We start from the raw sequence: 17202 nt of genomic DNA, 5'->3' as shown, positions 1-17202 counted from the left end.
GGCCATATGGTTTCTGTCCCAATTACTTCATTCAAACATGAAGGCAGCCACATCTATAAGATGTTAGCTCATGGGTGTAGTTGCATTCCAGTAACACTTTATTTACAAAAAGAAGTGGTGGGCTGGATTTGGTCTACGGGCCATGGTCCACTGACCCTTGCCTAAATTTGTGGCATGTTCCCTGGCCTGGTTAGCTCCCCACCAACCCCACTTAGGTAAAAGGATATGTCTAAAAAGAGCATTATAGCTATTTCCTTTGGGTTGTGGTAATTTACCAGGGAGACTACTGGGGAAGTATAAAATATAGACACGTCGTGGTTCATGTCATGCCTCATGACTTCATAGCTGTAGGACTGTCTGTGCATTAATTAATCCCTCAGTGTGCACACATTGATGCTGATATTGTTAATCATAAACAGTATTTTTCTAGTATGTTTTCTGGTGAAGGAGTTGGGCAGGAGCCAAAGGGGATAGGTTGGAAGCTGACTGTGCAATCTTCCTAGGAATGAAAGTTCAGGGTTGAACAGAAGATGAAGGAAAGAGAGCATCTGGTGTTTGAAAGGACAGATTCTGTTGAGTTGATATTCAAATCCCCCATCATAGCTCTGGCTATCTCTTTTGAAAATCATTGATTAAAACTGTTTGAGAGAAAATGCCATTGTTTCTCTTGCCTTTGTGTTCTGTTAATTTCATAGTTCTGGGTCTTGCCCTGAAATATCCTTCATCAATATTTGCCCATTTGCAGAGGGTTTCATGTCTTACTCCTCTGTGAGGCTGATTTGAAATGACTCCAGACATTCTGTGACCATCACCTGCCCATTTTTCTTTTCAACTAGATAACCTGGAACTGTTTTCAAACTGTACATCAGGTCAGCTTCCAATTTCTGGCTGTCCTTGGAAGTCTTAATTATTCATTGGCATTTGTGGAATTTGTAGCTTGATCTTTAATTATCTTTCCATTATGATGACATGTTAGATGGCTTCTCGATAATCTTTTCCAAATAAGTGAGTAATTAGTTTTCTCCGATTGTGGAGGTACTAATAGAGTATGGAAGCTGTATTTGTGTGGTGGAAATCTGGCTTTGCAGTTAGAGGGTTCTGTGGTCGAATTTGTAGCTCTGCCTTCACGCTGTGATCTTGGCCCCATTGCTTAATCCCTCTGAAGATAAAATCAGGCATGGAAAAAATGGGAGTAATAACTCCTTCCTTTTGGGATAGCTTTAAGAGTAGGAACTAATGTAAATAAAGCTACTCACACAGTGCACACAATACTTGCTCACCAAATGGAAAGTAGTACTAAAATAAGAAAATATGAGTGGAATTATAAGAAAACATACATTAGTATAATGTGCTGAAAATTCTTGATATTGTTAGACAAAAATGGTTCAGTATGGCCATTAAATTAAGAATTACGTTGAGGGATCCTGGGTGGTTCAGTTGGTTAAGCGGCCGACTCTTGATTTCGACTCAGGTCATGATCTCAGAGTCCTGGGATCAAGCTCTGCGTCAGGCTCCACACTCAGCCGGGAGTCTGCTTGAGATTCTCTCTCCCTCTGCCCCTCCTCCTGCTTGCATACTCTCTCTAACAGATAAATTAAAAAAAAAAAAAAAAAGAATTACATTGAAAGCAACATTTTAGTTCATGCTAATGAGACAGCGTGGAGTATAAGGTAGGAAAATATAAATAACTATAATTGTCCATTATTTCTAATTTGCATTAACCAGTCATCAGTTGTCTTTTCAGTAGGTTTGTGCTTACTAATAACAGTAACAAACTTTATTACCTTGATTCCATTCTGTGCTCAACTTTGGCTAAGTCCCGAGGAGTAGAGCTCTTGCTCCAAGTGGGACAGAGGGGGGTTCCTGCTGGAATACCCGTCTGTCATGAATAGTTAGCCTTTGAGCACATGAAAGGCAGGTCCTTTTCCCAGCATGTGAGGGCAGCCTGCATAATGCTTTAAGGTGACTACACAATAGCAGTTATAGGGGAAAATTACCTAAATTCCCTGAGTTTTAATTTTGTCATCTGTGCAACAAGAAGGTGTGGTGCTTTGGGCCTCTGAAATCTTTTGTCAGCTCTAATATTCTGTAATTCCAAGGCATTTCTACTGCTAGAATCAGAAGCGTTGGATTTTTCTCCCCAAGTGCCCATTTCAAGACTCAAACCAAATTTCATGCTTGCTGAGACAAGGCCTAGAATATCTGACCTATTTACCCATCTCCCTGCTGTTATTTCAGCTGATAGCTGCAATTATTCAGATAGTGCTAATTCATCACAAATATTCTTTGACTAAAGTCATGCTAGAATTAATTTCCCAACCATTTGAGATGGTTTAAAATACTGTAGGCTAGGGTGCATTCATTAAGTACTATAATTGCATTTAGATCAGTCACTGTTTGTCTTTTCCCTTATTTTCAATAGAAAACAAAGAGTTCTCTCTCCACTCTGTCCTCCTTCCTTGTGCCTTCTTTAAGATCTCAGTCTGGCAGCTGCAGAATCCGTATGGCAGCCTGTTTCTGATTCCTGCAGCTGCTAGCTGTGTGCTTCCCAAAGCTCTGGACTATGAACTTAATCCAAGATCTTTGTTGTTTCCATAGCAACCGGGACAGCCACAGGTCCCGGCATTTTGGAAAATGAGTGAGTGGATATGTATGTTATATAATAGATCTGTGTGTTTTTGAAAGCATTCATTCTATTTTTTTTTTTTTTTTAAGATTTTATTTATTTGACAGAGAGAGAGACAGCGAGAGAGGGGACACAAGCAGGGGGAGTGGGAGAGGGAGAAGCAGGCTTCCCACAGAGCAGGGAGCCCGATGCGGGGCTCGATCCCAGGACCCTGGGATCACGACCTGAGCCGAAGGCAGACGCTTAACGACTGAGCCACCCAGGCGCCCCCATTCTATTTTTTTTTAAAAGATTTTATTTATTTAGGGACACCTGAGTGACACAGTCAGTTGGGCGGCCTGGGCAGCCCACTCTTGGTTTCGGCTGGGGTCGTGATCTCACTGTTGTGAGATTGAGCCCATGTTGGCTTTCACACCCAGTGCAGAGTCTGCTTGAGATTTTCTCTCTCCCTCTGGCCCCTCCTGCTCATCTCCCTCTCTCTCTCTCTGTCAAATAAATAAAACCTTTTTTAATAAATAAATAAAATCTGATTTATTTATTTATTTGAGGGAGAGAGATAGAGCATGCATGCTAGGGGAGGGGCAGAGGGAGAGGGAGAGAGAAAATCTCAAGCAGACTCCCCAGTGAGTGCGGAGCCCAGTGTGGGGCTCGATCTCTCCACCCTGAGATCATGACCTGTGCCAAAACCGAGAGTTGGATGCTTAACCACCTGAGCCACCCAGGTGCCCCCTGGAAACATTTATTCTGAATTCTTGAAAATCACATAAAATATCAGCGTATCAAGAGGACTTGGTTTTGGGAGACAGTCAAGGAATCAGTTAATAAATGGGATATTTCCATTCTCCCATGAATTTCTTTTTAGTATAAGCCACATTGAACATGAGCAAAGTACACCTATGAATTTTGTCCAATTTTATTCTTCTAACTCCCTGGTGTTTAAAGATGGGCCGTATAGTTGTGGAAGATAAAGAATTTTCCACCTACTTCTCGCTGATTATTGTGAATGACCTGTTGAAGCCTTTGTGCCTATCAGTGTTAATGCTTCTTCCTGCATTCTGCCTATGGTTTGTGCTGGTATGGAACTTTCTATCTATTCCTGCTTTTGGATTATGAATAAACAGTCAACATTACTGAGGTTTTCATACCCATTTTTTAGACAATTTTGTGTCAAGTAGAAACTATTTAATAGGTTATTTCATAATTAGAGGAAACTCTCCAGAATTATGATACACGTGTTTATGGCAGGAGACTTGATTTGGGTTGTACTGACATTTTCTGGATGCAATCTGTGTGCCAGGCTCTGTCTGCTAAGGCCACTGCTTTTTTTTTTTTTTTAAAGATTTTATTTATTTATTTGACAGAGAGACACACACAGCGAGAGAGGGAACACAAGCAGGGGGAGTGGGAGAGGGACAAGCAGGCTCCCCGCGGAGCAGGGAGCCCGATGCGGGGCTCGATCCCAGGACTCTGGGATCATGACCTGAGCCGAAGGCAGACGCTTAGCGACTGAGCCACCCAGGCGCCCCAAGGCCACTGCTTTGTAATCTCCTAACTCTCCCACCCTGTGAACCAGGCAGGGCTGATTGTCAGCCGATGTCTCTTGGTGTGGCTCACTATGGTCTATGGCCCATGTGAATTGTCGGTGACCCTTTTCATTTGTTGGTACTCACACCAGGCTGGTAGTTAAATATTTTGAATATCACACTTGGAAAGAGTTATTAATATCCCTCTCTTTTAGAATCTAAAGAAACATGCAAATTTATAGAAAATACTCTTGTAGAAAGGTATCTTTTCATAAATGACTAAACTATTTAGATTCACCTTTTAAATTCAGTTAGCTGTGGTGTTTCAGTTACACATTTTTGAGAGCCATATTGCGTAAAGAATTTATGTACCTTTTACCTCTATATCCAACATTTAAAGACAAGGGTGTTTCTGTATTTTCACATGAATACAGCCCACAGACTATCTACTGGGGAATATATGTATTTTTCTCTTTTTTCTTCATTATCGTGTGTGGTTACATTTAGAAGCAATTTAAGAAGATTTGTGACAAGACAAGTGAGCAAGATTTTGTGCTATTGACCAAATGTCCATGTGAGGATGTGCTGTAATAGTGACAGATGGTAATCTATACGTTCAGACTCATGGAGTTTATTCTATTCTCCAGAGAAATTGGGCCAAGATGTTTGCCACAACCCCATTTGCTGAAATGCTGAAATGCAAGCTGATGAGTACAGTTAGAGAACATAAATTGATCCTCTGATTTAAAGGAAGAATGGACTCAATTGTCTCATTGAGAACATATGCGTTGTGCTTCCATTTATACATTTATATTTTGGTTTGATCATTTTATTTTAAAAAAGAACAATAGGACTTGGAGAGTTCTGCAAGCCACTTTCTCCATGCCTGACAAGTGGATAAAAATATGTAATAAATCCAATTGCTCTGAGATGGAAAAGAATGTGCAAATCATTAGTATTTTTAGAAAATCATTATACTTTAAACTCCTCACATGCCTTTGTCAAGTGAATACAATTCACAGACGATGTTAAGGCAATTTAAACACAGCAGTTTTTGGTGGAACTGTATTTAAGATGGAATCTATAAAAAATGTCCAAAATGGCTAGTTACTTGCTCTCAGATTATAAAACTAAGGTTTATATGCTAAACATAAAATTGCCCTAAAACCTTTAATACTAAATTTAAAACCTTTAGCATAGTCTTGTAATGTATGGTTGTCATTTACAATGTATGCAGATCCTTTTCCTATCTGCCATTTCTTATCACTGAGGAGTGAGAAATGCAGGCTGGCATTTGACTCTGGAAATTAACAATTCAGAAAACTCAAGGGGGAATCTCACTTAGAAATAAAATATTCATTTATGTTTTTATTGCTCATTACCTTAAACTGTTCCCTTTGATGCATCATGTTAACGTGATGATTAGTGACTCTAGTTAGCCTTTCCTATAAAAGAGGAAGATTTAAAAAGTAAATTTGTGGTGAAGTTTAGCACCAAAGAGATATCTGTTCTTCACCCTCCCCACATTTACTGACTCCCTCAAGTGGGAAGAAATTGAGGAATCAAAGGATACACTTTGGGGAGAAAAGCAATTGCTGAAATGTGTATATGTAGACTTATTTGCATATATATTTTATTTTGGAATGGGACTATCAGGAAATTATATGCTGCTATAAGTGACCTACAGAGAGCGTTTCTTCTGCGCAATACCCAGTACCCCTTGAGGAAGTGGGTGTTAATAGTCAACACGAGGAAAGTAAAGTGTGTTGAAGGATAGGAGTGCATCACAGATAGGTGAAAGTGGGCAGATAGGGAAACATAGTTAGTGGGAAAATTGAGGCCCTCAGTAGCGACATTTGAAAGCACAGTCAAGAACTTTTCAGTCATAAGGGGACTGGGCAGAGACAGAAGCTGATGTTCCCTGCTGTGGTCACTGGGGAGTGAGTCTATCCAAAGGAGGGAAAGTAATGGAGGGGGTAAAGCCTGATCAGGACTCTGGACTGCTATCAGTCCATCCTCAGTAAGTCCAGGATAATACGTTCAAGGGCTATTATATGTTCAAGTCTATTGCAAACCTGAAATTGCTTTGCTTAGTGGATTTCTGTTTTGGTTTTCCAAAAACATATTTTGATTTTTTTACTGACAACAAAAATCTCTCAAGTTCTTTTTTTTTTTTTTTTTAATCGTTATAAGAACACTTAACATGAGATCTACCCTCAACACATTTTAAGTGCACAATACAGTATTGTTAACTATAGGGCACAATGTGGTAAGGCAGATCTCTAACTTACTCATGTTATAGAACTGAAACTCTATGCCCATTGAAGAACAACTGCCCATTTTTGTTCTCCCCCAGCCCCCGGCAGCCCCCGGCAGCCCCTGGCAGCCCCCATTCTACTCACAGCTTCTATGTGTTTGATTACCCTAGGTTCTTCTTATAAGCAGAATCATGCAATATTTGTACTTTTGTGAATGGCTTATTTCATTTAGCATAATGTCCTTCCGGTTTATTTTTGTTGTCACAAATGGCAGGATTTCCTTCTTTATTAAAGGCTGAATAATATCTGTTGTATGTGTATATCACATTTTCTTTCTTTAAAAAAGATTTTATTTATTTATTTATTTATTTATTTATTTATTTATTTATATTTATTTATGTAGACACAGAGAGAGAGAAAGAGTACAAGCAGGGGGAGTGTTAGGCAGAGGGAGAGGGAGAAGAAGCAGGCTCCCTGCTTAGCAAGGAGCGTAACACAGGGCTCGATCCCAGGACCCTGAGATCATGACCTGAGCCAAAGGCAGATGCTTAACCACCTGAGCCACCCAGGCACCCCTATGTCACATTTTCTTTACCCATGCATCTATTGGTGGGCAGTTAGGTTGTTTCTGTTTCCTGCCTTCTATATCATGTTGCAGTGAACACAGGAGTATAGATACTTCTTTGGTATCTGGATTTCAGTTCTTTCAGATATAGAACCCAGAAGTGGGTTTTTTGGATATAGACTCAAGAGTGCGATTGCTCAATCATATGGCAGTTCTTTGTAAAAAATGTAAAGTAACTTCCATATTGTTTTCCACTGTGGCTGTAGCATTTCACATTTCCATCAACAGTGCACAGGGTTCCCATTCCTCCGCATCTTTGCCAACACTTATTATCTTTTGTTGGTTTGATAATAGATATCCTAACAGGTGTGAGGTGGTATCTATCTGTGGTTTTGATTTTTCATTTTCCTGATGCTGTCATATTGAGTACCTTTTCATATTACCTGTTGATAATTTATATGTCTTCTTCGGAGAAATGCGTATGCAAGTTCTTTGCCCACTTTAAAATCGGGTTATTTTTTTTAAAGTAAAAAAAAAAATTAAGTTTTTTATTCTTGAGTTGTAGGAATTTCTTTTATAGTTTAGATATTAACCCCGTATCAAATAGGTGGTTTGGAAATACTTTCTCTCAATTCACTAAGTTGTCTTTTTACTTTTTTCGTTTTGTTCCTTTGCTATGCAGAAGCTTTTTACTTTTATGTGGTTCTTCTTTTCTATTTTTGCTTCTGTTGCTTGTGGTTTTCATGTCATATTCAGGAAATCATTGCCTCCATATAGACTCATCGAGTCACTGCACTGTGTACCTGAAACTAAAGTAATGTGTGTCAACTATAGTTCAGTTAAAAAAAAATAAATCATTGCCTAAACCAGTGCCATGAAGCTTTATCCCTGTTTTCTTCCAGGAGTGTTATAATTTCAGACCTTACGTTTAAGTCCTTAATCCATTCTGAGGACGAGTTTTTGTGAGTAGTGTGTGATGGGGATCTAATTTCATTTATTTACATGTGGATATCCAGTTTTTCCCAGCACCATTTCTTGAAGACATCTCTCAAGTTTTTCAAGCAGATACATAGAAGTAATTATAACACTGAGGCTCTTACCTCCTGAGTAGACTGGCTGTGTTACGGTATTGCTGTCTGAACGGTGTGCTGGGAAGCGCCTGTCTCTGGGGGCGTACACACATACGTAGATACATCACACAGCACACATACACACTCTCACGGTGGCCCGTCAGATATCTTCTAGCCACTGTCACAGCCACACGGCATTACCTCCAAAACCATACACTTCTTTCTTCCTTGCAAAAGATCAAATTTTTCCCCTCTTTTTTTTAATACATACTATCATTCATTAAGTCTGAGGGTTTTTCTTTACTGTATAATGGGATAAGGAAGCACATACTCTTTCATTTCTTTGCTGTGCCATTCTGTCCAAAACAGAGAGACACTTTGTGTTGAGGATTTTTATGCTAATAACTTTAGGGATTTAAAAAAAATTGATAAAACATTAGAGAATATACAGTTTCCAGTCTCTTTTTAAATGTCATCAATTCTTACTTTCTTTGGGGTTTCTTAGGATTCCTTTTTTGGAATGCTTTATGGAAATAGTCAGCTTTGCAATTTTATTATCGAGAGGTTATAGTTCCTCAAGTGTACTTTTCCTTCTGGCTCTTCTTTAGTTGTAATTAAAGAATAAATATACACAGATGAACAAAACTATCTCAGTATTTCAAACGGGCAGTTTATATCTCTGGACCCCAGGCTAGGTCATTCCTTTGTGGTAGTCATTAGGTCATAGATATTCTGGTTTTCCTCTGTTTCTGGGCACTAGGTAAGATTTTGGGCATGGCCTTGTGACACAGTTTGGCCAATGAAATTGGTTGGAAAAAACATGACTCACTTCTGGGGTACTTCAGGCCAGTGCATGATTCATAATGTTTCTTTCTTTCTACCTAGACGATCATAAAGATACCTGCTATTTTAGAGTCTCCATCAACCTGGGTCCTCAAGTGACCTTAATGAATGGAGCCCTCTGTGTTGGTCAGGGAACATGAGTAAATAGCAAAGTCTTGTATGTAATCATTAGAATTTTAGGGTTACTTGTTATTCAGCATAACTTAGCTAACCTGACTGATACATCAATCTGTGGCAACTCTCTGTCCTTCTGGAGGATGCTATAACGTGCCTCTCAGATCCCCTTCAGGACCGAGGCACTCATTTCCACACCTTTTGGGAATGTTGACAGAGATTGCTCCTGACTTGACTCCTTGCATGCAAATTTCCATCCCAGGGTACATCTCCTCAGCAAACTGAACTAAGAAAGTCCCATATAGGAATCATCAAATTTGTTCATAATTTTCACACTGCCTAATGGTAAAAACACTGTGTAAGGAAAAGCTGACTTTACATAATATACTAAATAATCACATTGATCTTATATCAGCTAAGATGAAGCTTTATGGTGCACAATTTAAGTGAGAACAGTTTTCTTTACCTAAATGATGCCATCACGTAGCGTTGGACGCTTTGGCTCTTGGTTGAGCCACTGTAACAAACCAGGTTAAGTGGTGGTATTACGTCAGTACTGGCCAAGCTGCTCTGGAAATGGAGCTCAAAAGACAAAGATTTAAAACATAGCATGAGGAGGGTTTTGGGTGTGATGCAAAGAAGGATTTTCCAGTGGACATGGATCATGAACCTTTGCAAGAGTTTTTATCAGTGCTCTTGAAATCACATTTTTTGGGAGCATTCAAACTTAGGGAAAAATCATCTGTCCTGCTGCATGCAGTATCTTTGGAAAACAAAGAAAAGACCTTAATGAGTGGCCTTCTGAGGATAACTCCAGAATTAGAATATCAGTTTAAAGGTAACATGTTCATTTTGACACATTCTGTAGGAATGGATTTCGGCTTAAAGCAATGGGAAGCACTTCCCCTTGAAATGACTTCCAGCTACAGTTCCTACAATGACTCCTCTCTGCTTCTCACCCTATTACCTCTGAAAACCAGTAGCTAACCTAACACCGTAAGTTGTGAGCAGTTTCCTCTAATTTCACCTGATAGAACTAGCTAGAACGCCACATGTCTGTTGGTTCACATGAAAGTAGGTGTAAAGATCTTTCTTTCTTTTGCTACTTCCTGTCTCCCAGGTGAGAAAAGCAGAGCCTCCAAAGCAAAGACTGACTTATACCTTTCAAAAATAGCTGCTGTAAACTTTCAGACTTTTGTTTGGAAATTGGACCTCAGAAACATTTGCAGGAAGAGGATTGGATGGGAGCTGGTGGTTGCATGCAGTATCCTGGGATGGATAACCACCATAAATAGAACAGGAAGACCCCTGGAGGGTATAGTTGTTCATAGATTCCTTTGGTACAGAGTATGGATACGGCAGTGGTGGAAACCCAGAAGATCTCATTTCAGGAGAGCAGGCAAGTGATAAATTAATGTTTGCTATCCATTACGATTCAGACTAGGAGATATGTTTAGCAGTCAGTTGATCTCAATATAAATAAAAGAATGGAATTTGAAAAATAGTCCAAATGAATATAGAGTGAAGATGAGTGTAATCCATTTGGGGACAGAAGCCACAAATGGGTAAGTCTCTTTTATATAAGCAAATAAGAGCAAAACAAAGCAAAGCAAACAGAGCCTAGGGGAGAAGCTGTAGAATTAAAAGTAATATCATCCTGAAAACTCAGAAGGAGAGTGAGTTTCTAATATTAAGCAAATCGAGAAATATGAAAGAATTCTAGGAAACTGTTTGGAATACAAAATATGATGCAAGGCAACAAGCCAGAGAATGAAGCCCTAAGAGGAAAATAGGGTAAGATGAAAAACCAAACAGTAACATGAGGAAAACAAGGTGGCTAAGATAGGAAAGGAATGCAAGGAAGTTAAAGATGCAAAAGCAGAATAAAAATGGGCATCAGAGGCAGTTAGGATTGCTTTGAGGGGAAAAAAGAAAAAAGACATAAGTGAAAATTTCCTGTAGCTTAAAAAAAAGTACTCCTAAGAAAATGGGTTGACAATTTATGTGCTTAAGAAGAAAAAAAATTATCTATAAAGCATGAAGAATTCAGTGAATTTCCATCAATATATGCAACCCAGTATCCTTCTTTCCTTCTTCTTCTTTTTTTTTTTTTTGTAGGCTCCATGCCCAACATGGAGCCCAACGTGGGGCTTAAACTCACGACCCCGATATCAAGACCTGAGCTGAGATCTACTCAGATGCTTAACCAACTGAGCCACCAAGGTGCCCCCTTCCTTCCTTTTTTAGATGCAATAGCCCTTCATTTATTTTGGGCGCTCTCCTACCTTGGGTTGCCAAAGCTGAGATCGAGTCAGATGCTTAACCAACTGAGCCACCATGGTGCCCCCCTCTGGGTTGCCAATCAAATGAAACTTTGTCACTCAGTGCAAAATTGACCTTGGGATTCAAGCTCATCTGTTATGATACCCATCCTCTGAACAGAGCTGAGCACATGACCCAAGCCAGACCAATGACATTCCTGTAAGGACCTTCTGTCAGGCTATCAGGACAAAGACCTTTGTGTGTAACGATAATTTGTGTCTGGAGTTGCCGACAGCCATCTTTATTTCTATGTAGAAAACTTACTTGGGGATAAAGATAATATTAAAGAGGATAGAAGAGGGATAGTGTGACAGTCTCAGTGATGTGGAATGACCCTGAGTGCAGCTGCCCTTGGGTCTTTCAGTATATGAGTCAATATTTCTTTTTCAATTATATTAAGTGAATTGGGTTTTTGTTGCTTGTAACTGAAATAAGCTCATATAATCTCAGTCCTTCCTCTGAAAAAATATGTTATCAGAAGATAATAGAGAAGCACCTACAGATTTTCAAGAAAAAAAGTGTTTGTAATTTAGGAATGTTATACCAAACTAAGTGACTTTTCCAAGTGTAAATTCTGGGGAAAAGACATTCTGAGATAAATAGGGATTCAGAATATATGGCACCTGAGAATTTGTCCTAAACAAATGCTTGATGTCTTAGTCCAGTTTATGGGCATTGATTCAAATCGCAGAACCTGATTTGGTTCACAGATCTGGTTGACCAGCTGCCTTCCATCTACTTCAAGAAGACTTGAAGTCCAGGATTACCTGCTGTGCCCACAGCTCCCTCTGAGAAGGTCAGAGGTGGTCGTCCTTGTTATAACATGAGTCTGTGTCACCAGAGTTGCTTAAACCAAGGATGGAGGATTTACCCAGGTGGAACAATGGGTGGTTGATTTACGCCTCTGCCCACAGTCAGCCCTCAGCTGGGTAAAAATGGGCTTACTAAGGGGCGCCTGGGTGGCTCAGTTGGTTAAGCAACTGCCTTCAGCTCAGGTCGTGATCCTGGAGTCCCAGGATCGAGTCCCACATAGGGCTCCCCACTCAGTGGGGAGTCTACTTCTCCCTCTGACCCTCTCCCCTCTCGTGCTCTCTCTCACTCTCTCTCTCTCAAATAAATAAATAAAATCTTTAAAAAAAAAAAAATGGGCTTACTATGAGATAGTGTCAAGAAATCTGAATATGATATATTCAGAAACAGTTGGCACACAGAGGTACTCAGAGAAAGCTCTATACTGATTGAAACCACCTTTTTCTTTAAGCTTTTATCATTCTTATTTTTTCTTTTAGTTTTTTTAAAATTAAATTATCATGGAAATCCAACATGTGGAGATATTTTGCAATATTTCTAAGTGTAGAAATAACCTCAATTTATAATAAACACATATTATTTACAAAGTTATACCTGTTGATTTATAAAATTTATGCCATTTTGAATAAGCCATATAATCATCATACTTAGAAATTTTCATGCATATATATGGAAATATCCATAGCTAAGATTAACTACATCCAAACACTAACACTGTGATCTCTATTTTTCTACTTTTTGATATTTTTCCAATTTCTACAAAATTGTGCTTTAAAAAAAAAGTTTTTTAAAAGATAGTCAGCTAAAGATGAGAAATGTCCACCCAGATAATACCTGACAATACTCAGTTTAGGAGCAAACCTGGATTTCTGGCCATGTGGCCTATTAGGAGTGGGCCTGGCTTTGTCTTTCTGTCTTGAGAGGATCAAGGAAATAGGGATGTCTTGGCATAGAGATGTGCATTGGGCTTTGCCAAAAGTGAAAGTCCTCCTTGTGATGTTTCTGCTGATCAGTGAGAAGAAGCTGCCATTCTTCTTTAATTACTTTGCTATCTCAGCACTGTCTGTGGATGGTGTATAATTACCCAACCAAATGGATGAGTGATTATGATCTTTTCCTAAACTATTCTAAGTTTAGTTATCATCATGGAAATCCAACACATTGGGGATATTTTGCAATATTTCTAAGTGTAAAAATAACCTCAATTAACTAAGAACTGTTTGAATATTTACACACTTTCGTGATCCTATATGACTTGTTTGTGATCCAAATAGTAGGTCAGAGCCTTACCCTCAAGCTAAGGAAATTGATGTAATTGGGATGGCAGACTGATATAAATTATCTAGTGTAGCATCAGTCACACAAATGTATATGTAGTTGAATTGTGTAGCTTCTTTGAAGCTCTGGACAGTATAGAAGCGTGGAGGGAGCAATATGACAAAGCTACATGTGAAACTCAAATACCAGTAAATGGAGTTAGAGAAGAAAGAGTTGCCCATGCAGATGTGCATGCTGCATTCACCTCAGGGACTCTTCCTGTGCAGGCAAAGTCCATGCCCACATGTATGTAGCTATTTTGTACTAATCCAGATTAGTACAATCTGGGCATTGGCAGTTCCTGTCGTGTGGCTGAGGTAGAAGAGGTCATATTTACCCAGGTCTGAATGGATGGATGAGACACCTCCTATCATGGGTCCTTGTGCTTCTTCCTTTCTACACAGTGAACCCCAAGATCAGATTTAGTGAATCAGAAAATTAAAAGAAAAATCAGTTTTTTGGCCGATGAGCATTTCCAATGTTATAATTTTTTAATGGATTTGATGATCTTTGCACAATGACTAATAGCTAAAATCCTAAGGATCCAAGGAAGATGAAATTCTTCCTATCTTCAAATTGATTAAAAAAATACACATGCAGATCCTAAGTCATACCTTTCAAAGCTTTGTATTGTGAATACAATGATGCTTATAAGTCATTAAAAAGATTTCATGAATAAAATAATTTTTATTGATCAATAATTGTTTAGTCATACGAACTGTATCAATAAGGCAATAAAAATAACTACTCCATTGGGCTTATGAAATGAAAATATGGTTTGATTGATTTTTGGTCTCCCCTTCAGTATTGCTTTTTCCAACTCTTAAGTGTAGACATTCTCCAAGGAATTGCCTTTCCATCGTTCGCTTCTCTTTGCTCAGTTTATTGTTTGATGGACTTGGCCAACCCAAGTTTCACATATCTTGATTGATTCCCCAGTTTTTGCCAGTAATTAATTAGTTCAACATGTCTGTATAAAATATTATAGCATGCCCATTTGTTGTCTACGTATGGAGGAAACAGCAGTGAGCAGGACAGAAGAGATGACTGCCACCATGATGGAAGACAAAATAGACCTTGCTTTTGGGGGATGGATAAGGGCGGGAACATGAGGGGGCTTCTGAGGTGTTGGCAATGTTCTGCTTCTTGGCAAGATGTTTGTTACATAGGAACATTCACTTAGTGAAAATTCATTAGGTTGTATACAAAAAGAAAACAACAACCACCTTTCCACTGCAGTTTAATATAAAAGAAAATGCACATACCCAATACGGCTATTTGATGAATTTTCACAAATGGAAGACAGTTGTGGAACCAGCATCTAAATGAAGAAACGGAACCTTACTGACACCCAAGAAGCACCTCTTTTACTCCGTTCCTGTCACTAACTTCCATTCTGCTTTCAAAAACTATAGATTGTGTTTCTTTTTGCACTTTGTGTATCATGTGGTATGTTCTCTTTTGTATCTGACTTCTTACATTCAGTAAAGGTGGGTTTTTTTTGTGTGTGTGTGTATACAACCTAATGAATTTTCACTAAGTGAATGCTCCCATGTAACAAATGTACAGAATGTAACATGGTTTTTTGTTGAACTTACATCAGCATATCTCATGGGTATATTCCTAGGAATGAAATAGGGTACATTATAGGCTATGAATGTGTTCAATTTATTTGATGGTGCCCAATGGTTTTCCAAAATGATGCAACAATTTATACTCCCAGGATCATACTAGTGTTGTTGCACATCCTTTCCAACAGTTGGTGGTGTCTGTCTCTTGAGTTTTAGCCATTCTGGTATGTGTAAGCTGCATACTTTTATACTTTCCATTATATATGTTATTCTTCAAAAAAGAGTTTGCTTAAATCAGTAACCTCAGATTTTCATCCTTCTTGTAAAACCATAATCTTCTTTTTCTCTAATAATGCCTCACCACCATTCTTGACTTCCAGGCTCAACCCATAGAACTGTTTGTTTCACTCATCTCATGCTCTCTCTCTCCGTATATAAATTAAATAAAATCTTATTAGGTCTATTTCCAGTGCATTTCTCAAAGTCCACAGGAGCAAGGATCAACTTTTTCTGAGGGCTCATGGAATGTTTCAAAGAGAAGAGACCCTTGAGTTATACCGCAAAGGACAAATAGGGCTGCCACATAGGCACCAACATTCAGTGACCAGCAGTTGCATTGGAGCCCATGAGAGAGACTAAAACTAAAATGCATGTTGCCTTGACAACCAAGGGAGTAAACAGTTTCCAAAAGATGGAAATGGCCAGTGGTGTCAAGTATTGTGGAAAGGTCAAGTAAAACAAGGAGCAAAAGCAAGCCATGGTTTTGACAAAAGCAATCTCCATGGTGTGGTTGAGATTGAAGCCAGTGAGCAACGGATCAAGAAGAAATTGGAGGTGAAGAAATGAACTTAACAATGACCATTCTTTCAAGATGTTTGTCTCTAAAGAAGGGTGAGAGAGGAATGTAAATAAAAGAATCAAGGACACTTCATCTTGTTTTCTAAAAAATGTAACAGTCTCAGAGGGATAGCAGGTATTCAATATGAGTGTTGGAGTAAAACCTATCATTTCTATTCCTTTTGCTGGCTTATTATGTTTTTTCTTGACTAATGAGCACGAGAGCACCATTTAAATCTATTCTCTCCTCAATAATATAAGTTAGACTTCTGAAGTTATATAATCTAGATTCAAATACATACAGATTTCTGGCTGGCTTTTCCTAGAACTAGTGCTTCTATTAAGATATTTTGTAGGGGACACCTGGGTGGCTCAGTTGGTTGAGCGTTGGACTCTTGGTTTTGGCTCAGGGCATGATCTCAGGGTTGTGAGATTGAGCCCTGAGATGGGCTCTGTGCTCAGTGCAGAATCTGCTTAAGATTCTCTCTTCCTCTCCTTCTGCCCCTTCCCCTGCTCTTGCGCACACACTCTCTCTAAAATAAATAAATCTTTAAAAAAAAGATAATTTTGTGGGACATCTAGTTTTCTTAACATAAAGAGGCAGATTTTATACTGACTTATCATCATTATATATTGATGATATTATATATGGCCAGTGTTGTCAAGTATTGTGGAAAGATCAAGTAAAACAAGGACCAAAAGCAAGCCATGGTTTTGACAAAAGCAATCTCCATGGTGTGGTTGAGATTGATTAACCTTACCACTTAATCAAGTGGAATTTTGAAATGGCAAATGTAGAGAGAAGGAAACATTGATTAAAAAATTTAACTAGAGGGGCGCCTGGATGGCTCAGTTGGTTGGACATTCGACTCTTGGTTTTGACTTAGGTCATGATCTCAGGGTTGTGAGATCTAGCCCTGCATGGAGTCTGCTTGAGGATTCTCTCCCTCTGTCCTTCCTCCCACTCTCACATGCACTCTCTCTCTCTCTCTCTCAAATAAATACATCTTTAAAAACAATTTTGACTAGCATTCTGGAGGAGGCAGAATCCATATAAACACCACATTTTCCATATCCATTCGTCTATTGATAGGCACTTAGGTTACTTCCATGTCTTGGCTATTGCAAATAATGCTGTTTTAATGTGTTTTCATTTTCCCTGGGTAAATGCCCAATAGTGGAATTGTTGGATTATATGGAATTTCTATTTTTCATTTTTTGAGGAACCTACATACTATTTTCTGCAGTGGCTGCAGCAGTTTACATTCTCACCAACAGTGCACAAGGGTTCCTTTTTTTCTTTTTTTTTTTTTTTTAAGATTTTATTTATTCATTTATTTGAGAGA

The 17202-nt window shown here is 38.8% G+C and overlaps 1 protein-coding gene across 4 annotated transcripts in view; it reads left to right on the top strand.

The window, feature by feature from the left end:
* The window catches only part of ANOS1 (anosmin 1), a 696329-nt gene that overhangs the window by 227938 nt on the left and 451189 nt on the right, over positions 1–17202 (top strand). The gene's annotated exons all lie outside the window — the stretch shown is intronic.

This window comes from Phoca vitulina, unplaced genomic scaffold (genome assembly GCF_004348235.1).
Source record: "Phoca vitulina isolate PV1807 unplaced genomic scaffold, GSC_HSeal_1.0 scaffold60, whole genome shotgun sequence".
In the NCBI taxonomy this organism is placed as follows: Eukaryota; Metazoa; Chordata; class Mammalia; order Carnivora; family Phocidae; genus Phoca; species Phoca vitulina.
Note: the sequence above shows the minus strand (reverse complement) of the source record. Positions and strands in the feature narration are given on the sequence as shown.